General features: G+C 45.0%; 1 protein-coding gene across 4 annotated transcripts in view; it reads right to left on the minus strand.

The window, feature by feature from the left end:
* Positions 1–7,319, minus strand: part of PGBD2 (piggyBac transposable element derived 2) — a 20,507-nt gene that overhangs the window by 10,696 nt on the left and 2,492 nt on the right. Inside the window, exon 2 of one of the 4 annotated variants that reach the window (XM_017891105.1) lies at positions 4,347–4,378. The exons of 2 other annotated variants lie outside the window; for them this stretch is intronic. The gene's annotated coding sequence lies outside the window, so the exon portion shown is untranslated. Of the gene's footprint in view, positions 1–1,749; positions 1,765–4,346; positions 4,379–7,319 lie in introns of those variants that run through there. One more of the 4 variants, XM_017891107.1, reaches the window with a different exon arrangement.

Raw genomic sequence — 7,319 nt, forward strand, 5'->3', positions numbered from 1 at the left:
TTTTTTTTATATTTAAAAAAACCCCCCTTTTTTTTTTTTTTTTTTTTTAAAGACAGGGTCTCACACTTTTGACCAGCCTGGAATACAGTGGGACAATTGATTTAGGAGTTAAAATAAATTACTCAGGCAGTTAGTGAGGGTATAGAAGTCCTCAGTAAGGTTGTTCTTTTAATAAAAGCAGCCCCAAATCCTTTCTTTTCTAACAAAAGCAGACTGAAAAATCAAGCCTCAAGCATAGATAAGAAAGGTGGAAGCTTGCATAGGTGAACGCCTGCAGGTGTGTCAGAAGCCAGGTATATCCTGGAAGTTTTCTCCTCCCTTCTCTTTGTCAAAGTCACATGTGTGGGTGTCACAGCCCCGGCCAGGCAGAGATGCCATCTGCATAATAAAAGATTAGGGTAAGATGGCCAGCCTCTTTGTGGGCTATGTAAGTGGCACACCTGGTTCAACCAATCCCCTAGGCCCTATGTAAATTAGACACCACCTCCTTCAGCCCCTCTATAAAATCAAATACATCCCACTGTGAACAGGGAGATCCATTTGGAACCTCTCTCCCTCTATATGGGGGAGCTTTGCTCTTGTTTATCTTGCCTATTAAACTTTCCGCTCTTAAATGCACACCCTGTGCGTCTACATCTTGTTTTCCTTAGCGTCAGACAACGAACCTTGGGTATTTCCCAAGACAAGCGACCCCACTTCACAATCATGGCTCACTGCAGCCTCAACCTCTCCAGGCTCAGGTGATCCTGCCACCTCAGCCTCCTAAGTAGCTAGAACTACAGGTACATGCCACCATGCCAGCTAATTTTTCTATGTTTTGTAGAGATGGGGTTTCTCCATGTTGCCCAGGCTGGTGTCAAACTCTTGGGCTCAAGTAATCTGCCTGCCTTGGCCTTCCAAAATGCTGGGATTGTAGGTGTGAGGCACTGTGCCTGGCTGCAACTGATTTTTGTGTGTTTATTTTGTATCCTGCAACTGTGCTGTATTCAGCAAATACAATTTGCTGTTAATTTTGCTGCAAATACAAATTGCTGCAATTCTGCAATTGTGGAATCTTTAGAGTTTCCTACATATGAGATCATGTCATCTGCAAACACAGATAGTTGTAATTACTGCTTTCCAATTTGGATGGCTTTTACTTTTCTCAGTAATTGCTCTAAGACTTCCAATACTATGTTGAACAAATGAACTGAAAGCAGGAACTCGGAAATCTATGTCTATAGTGCTTTTTTTTTTTTTTCTTGAGATGGAGTCTCTGTTGCCTAGGCTTGAGTGCAGTGCCGTGATCTCATCTCACTGCAAGCTCCGCCTCCCGGGTTCAAGTGATTCTCCTGCCTCAGCCTCCTGAGTAGCTGGGACTACAGGTGCTTGCCAGCATCCCCGGGTAATTTTTTGTATTTTTAGTAGAGACGGGGTTTCACCATTTTAGCCAGGATGGTCTCAATCTCCTGATTTCAGGATCCGCCCACCTCGGGCCTCCCAAAGTGATGGGATTACAGGCTTGAGTCACTGTGTCCGTCCGGCCTATAGTGCATTTTCAAAGCAGCACTATTCACAACAGCCAAGAGACAGAAGCAACTCAAGTGTCAACTGATGAATGAATGGAATTGATAGATGCAATGGAATATTATTCAGCCTTAAAACGAAGGAAATCCTGTTACAGACTACAATGTAAATAAACCTTGAGGACATTATACTAAGTGAAATAAGCCAACTACAAAAAGAGAAACAGTGTTTAATTTCACTTACATGAGGTAATTAAAGTAGTCAAAACTGAGAAACAGAAAGTAGAATGCAGATTAACAGAAGCTGTGGAGGAGAAACGGCGAGTTAATGTTTAATGTGTATAGTTTCAGTTTTGCAAGATAAAAAAGTTCCTGGAGATTGGCTGTACAATAATATGATTATCCTTAGTACTACTAAACTGCACACTTAAATGGTTAAAATGGTAAACTGTATGTTTTTTACAATTAAAATATAAAATGAAGTACAATAAAACAAAAAATTCAGAGAAAGAGGGTCATTTTACAGTGAGAAAAGATTTGCCTAATCAGGAAAATAGAGTAATTTTAAATTGTGTATATCTAATAAGTTCAAAATATATAGAATAAAAAGGACTACCATCCAGAATCTACAATGAACTCAAACAAATTCGCAAGAAAAAAAAAATCCCCTCAAAAAGTGGGTTAAGGACAATTCTCAAAAGAATTTACACAAATGGCCAACAAACATTATGAAAAACATGCTCAACATCACTAATGATCAGGGAAATGCAAATCAAAACCACAATGCGATACCCTCTTCCTCACACAAGAATGGCCACAATCAAAAAAATCAAAAAATAACAGATGTTGGCCAGGATGCAATGAAAAGGGAACATTCTGCACCGCTGGTGGGGATGTGAACTAGTACAACCACTATGGAACACAGTGTGGGGATTCCTGAAAGACCGAAGAGTAGAACTACCATCTGATCTGGCAATGCTACTACTGGGTATCTACTCAGAGGAAAAGAAGTCATTATATGAGAAAAGATACTCGCACACGCATGTTTATAGCAGCACAATTCAAAAACATGGAACCATCCCAAATGCCAATCAATCAATGAGTGGATAAAGAAACTGTGGTATATACATAAGACAGAATACTACTCAGTCACAAAAAGGAATGAATTAATGGCATTCACAGCAAACTGGATGGAAATGAAAACCATTATTCTAAGTGAAGTAACTCAGGAATGGAAAACCAAACATCATATGTTCTCACTCATAAGTGGGAGCTAAGCTAAGAGGATGCAAAGGTAAAGAATGACACAATGGACGCTGGTGACTCCAGGGGAAAGGATGAGAAGGGCATGGCTATAAATTGGGTTCAGTATATAACGCTTGGGTGATGGGTGCACCAAAATCTCACAAATCACAACTAAAAAACTTACTCATGGCCGGGCGCGGTGGCTCACGCCTGTAATCCCGCACTTTGGGAGGTCGAGGCAGGCGGATCATGAGGTCAGATCTAGACCATCCTGGCTAACATGGATCTCTACTAAAAATATGAAAAATTAGCCCGGTGTGGTGGCGGCGCCTGTAGTCCCAGCTACTTGGGAGGCTGAGGCAGGAGAATGACGTGAACCCGGGAGGCGGAGCTTGCAGTGAGTACAGATAGTGCCATTGCACTCCAGCCTGGGCAACAGAGAGAGACTCTGTCTCAAAAAAAAAAAAATTCATGTAACCAAATACCACCTGTTCCTCAAAACTTATGGAAATAAAAAATAAAGTTTTCATAAGGTTCAATTTCTTTTTTTTTTTTTTGAGACGGAGTCTCGCTCTGTCGCCCAGGCTGGTGGAGTGCAGTGGCGTGATCTCGGCTCACTGCAAGCTCTGCCTCACCAGTTTACGCCATTCTCCTGCCTCAGCCTCCCCAGTAGCTGGACTACAGGCGCCCGCCACCTCGCCCGGCTATTTTTTTGTATTTTTTAGTAGAGACGGAGGGTTTCACCGTGTTAGCCAGGATGGTCCCGATCTCCTGACCTCGTGATCCGCCCGTCTCGGCCTCCCAAAGTGCTGGGATTACAGGCTTAAGCCACCGCGCCCAGCCAAGGTTCAATTTCTTAAACTGAGTAGGATATTCAGAGTTGTTCATTATTCTTTAAACTGTTCCTGTGCATTTTATATATTTTGGTATGTATATTTTACACACTCACACAAACACACACAGGCACGGGGGCCCTTGCAAAGAAACACCTGAAGAAATACTCTCCAGCTGACCCAATTAGTGCCTGATGGGAATGCTGCTCTGCAGTGATGAGGGAGTCGCAAGCAAAAGATGTTCATCTGTGATGTTCCAGAACACACACATCTTGCACGGCTAGAAGAAAATTAGGTCATCTCCCCATGTAACAGTCTGTGTCCCTTATGAAGAATCTCTTTATAAAATCCTTATAAAATTGTTTACCTGAATTTCTTCAAAGCCCAACCAGCCCACATCCCAACTTATCCATACACAGGGCCTCTGACCATCTCTGGTCCACATGACATCACACTTAAATTCCTCTATGGCTTGTGAGAAAAGCTCATCACCTGATTAGATCATAAGCTCCACTAATCACGGACATGAGTCCCCATGGGCCTTCAGTAAATCCAAGTGTGTGACTGTGATGTCTGTGGGGCTCCAGCTCCCCTTCTGCTCTGACCTTCTTGGCACTAAGGCAGGCTTGCTGCAGGCAGATGCGAAAGAAAGACCTCAGTCCCGCAATCTCTCCCGACCCCCTTTCACAAGTCTGTAGCCCAGGAAAAATGTGTAATATGGAGCCACCAGTGACGAGCTGTGTGATTTTGGAAAGTCACTTACCAAGGAGACTTCCTGGTGCCCTTGTCTTTCACCTGTAAAATGGGATCATCGTGGTACTTACCTTCATTGCATTGTGAAAGTGATAAGAGTCAATGTGTGTAAAGCAGACACAACAGGCCTGGCTTCCCAAGTGTTAACTACAATTTCAGGTCCACAACCCCTCACCTGCAATTCCAAAAGCCAAATATGCTTTAAAAAATGAACTTTCTTTCAAAACTTTGCAACAAACTCTTTGGCAGCAAAACCTGGACTGACCTGAGGCTCTTCATAATGTCTAATTCTGTCACTATAAATATCCACACATTTTGCTGCAGAAATTATGTTTCATTAAGGGATGCATCAGTATGACCGATAAAACTCAAACAGTCTGACTTCTTCCCCAGGTCCAGCCAGGTTTGGGTCAGGAAGCCTGACTTGTGTTACCATTTCACAGTTGCTCCACCTCTCAGCAGTTTACCACCTTTTCCTCCACTGTGCCTTAGGCTGGCCCCATCCACTTGCTACAGCCTCCAGCCATTAGGGCATGAGCCCATCTTCACAGCTTACCAAGAGCTTGCCCTGGGTCACAATCCAACCAAGCTCTGAAATAAAATCAAAGTCATTCACAGCCCGGTCCCTAGCCTTATCCTCACCCAGTTCCGCCTGTAGGTTCAGACCACTCCCGAGGGCTGGTCCAGTCTCTCCTTGTATCCTGTCTTCCTCAGGTTCCTACTCTGGCCTGACTGCTTTCTTCTTCTGTTTTGGCCTTTTGCCTGGGGTGCTATTCCCTGCCTGTGGGATCCCCTGCAATGTCCTTCTCATCCATCAGGCTTCCAATCAAGTCTTCTCTTATCACAGCTTTCACCATAATAGATTGAAACTAATAATCCATCTTCAGGTCAACCCCACTTCTGTATCCCAAGAAGGCAACATGGCATCTGGCATGCAGCAGGCCCTCAATAAGTACTCGCTGAACCAAACTAATCATGCCACAGAGCCACATGGCCACATTCCAGGGCACCCCATCCATCTCAACCTGCCGCAGACTTTTCATTTTCATCTTTACTATCTGGCTTTGAGACAACTATTTAGAAAAGAACCAGAAGCTCTTGATATATGCTTGACCCTAACTAAAATATACTCCTAAAAGAGTCTCTGAAACCATGCATAGGAAATATGTCAGTGAAGAGTCTAATAATTACAATGCACTCAACCAGGACAGAGGCGGATACATAGGTAAGAAGCTCAGCAAAAAGCCATTCTACCTTTCAGGAGTCTGCAGGCTGTGCTCAGGAGTCTGCAGGCTGTGCTCCCCAATTCTACCTTTCAGGAGTCTGCAGGCTGTGCTCCCCAATTCTACCTTTCAGGAGTCTGCAGGCTGTGCTCAGGAGTCTGCAGGCTGTGCTCCCCAATTCTACCTTTCAGGAGTCTGCAGGCTGTGCTCCCCAATTCTACCTTTCAGGAGTCTGCAGGCTGTGCTCCCCAGGCCCTCCATCCCCTCACATGTGGATCCTACATCTTTCTTGCCCTGCCTGAGACGACCAACAGAGGAAGGGGACATCAGTAGCCAGTGCCCCCACATACCAAGCAAACTCACAAAGGGAATAATGTCTAGACAGAGGCTGTTAGGCAGCCAACTATCACCTTTTCATTCGTTTGGCAAACATCTGAAGTATAAACTGGGTGCCAGGCATGTATGCATAAAATTGTAATTATGACAGGGCTAAGAAGGAAAGGAGGTGTTGTTGATCAGAACCCATAGAACGGAAACTGACCTAGTCAGGGAGGTCAGAGAATACCTCCCTGAGGAAAAGATAACCTAAAGGAGAGCTGCAGAAAGAGTAACAACTCCCTCAGCAGGCAAGGAATAGCACCCCAGGCAAAAGGCACAGCACAGGAGAAGCAAAGCAGTCCCGCCAGGGTAGGGAATCTGCGGGAGACAGGGTACAAGAGGCTGGACCAGCCCTGCAGAGACCTGAAGGCCCTGTTAAGGCGGCCTGTCTTTATCAGAGCAGTGGGAAGTTTAAAAAAAAAAAAAAAAAATTACAGGCAGAGCATAACAGAATGAAGGGTGTATGTTAACAAGCTTATTCTGGCTGCAGTATGGACAACTGAGTATGCAGGCCCCAACGCTGATGAAGATGGACAAAAAGCCTACGGCAAAAGGGTGGGGCCTATGGAGAGAAACGGACACACCTATGGAGGACTCAAAATGTGAAACCATCAAGTCTGAATAATTGGTTGAGGGGGTAGGGCAGGGGAGAAAGCTGATCAGGGAAGCCTCCTAGATTCCGGCACCTTATGGCTGGTGCACAGAGGTGCCACTCACCAAGCCCAGCAGCACTGGGAGGAGGAACGAGCAGCACTGGGAGGAGGAGGTGGTCACAGCTGCCCAGACGTCCAACTGGGCATTCTCAACTAAACTGGTCCAGACACTCGGCAAGAAAAAGCACCTCGGTGAGACGTGGAGCTCCCCAGGCCACTCTAAAGGGCCCTAGGGGGTTGAGGGGCGGGAGAGCTGCTGTTTAAAATGTAAATTTCTCCAAGGAAAGACAGGACAACCCAATGCTGTCTTGGCGCCTAAATTACAAAACGGAAATAGGTGAGAGTAGAGAAATTTGAATAAGGCCTGTAGGTGTTAATATCCTGGTTTTGTTGACTGTTCGGTAAAATAAGATGTTAACCCCTAGGAAATCTGGGCGAACCGTACATGGGAATTTTTGTTTGTTTTGTAATACTCTGAAATTCTGAAATTAATTCAAGATAAACATTATTCAAAAGACATTTTATAGATCAGCACCCCAAAGCTGAGCCAGGAGCCTAACAGCTCAGAAGTGCTTTTGTGGGATACAGAGGAACTTCCTCCCTTCTCTTCATCTCAATAGCAAAAGAGAAATAAGGGCAAACAAAGACCCTCAGAAACCTCAGCGGCTTCCCAGGCGGACGCAAGTTAAGAACGACCCGCCCCCAGCGCGCCCCGGCGCGGAGCCGCCC

Source organism: Rhinopithecus bieti, unplaced genomic scaffold (assembly GCF_001698545.2).
Source record: "Rhinopithecus bieti isolate Rb0 unplaced genomic scaffold, ASM169854v2 scaffold_20860, whole genome shotgun sequence".
Classification (NCBI taxonomy): Eukaryota; Metazoa; Chordata; class Mammalia; order Primates; family Cercopithecidae; genus Rhinopithecus; species Rhinopithecus bieti.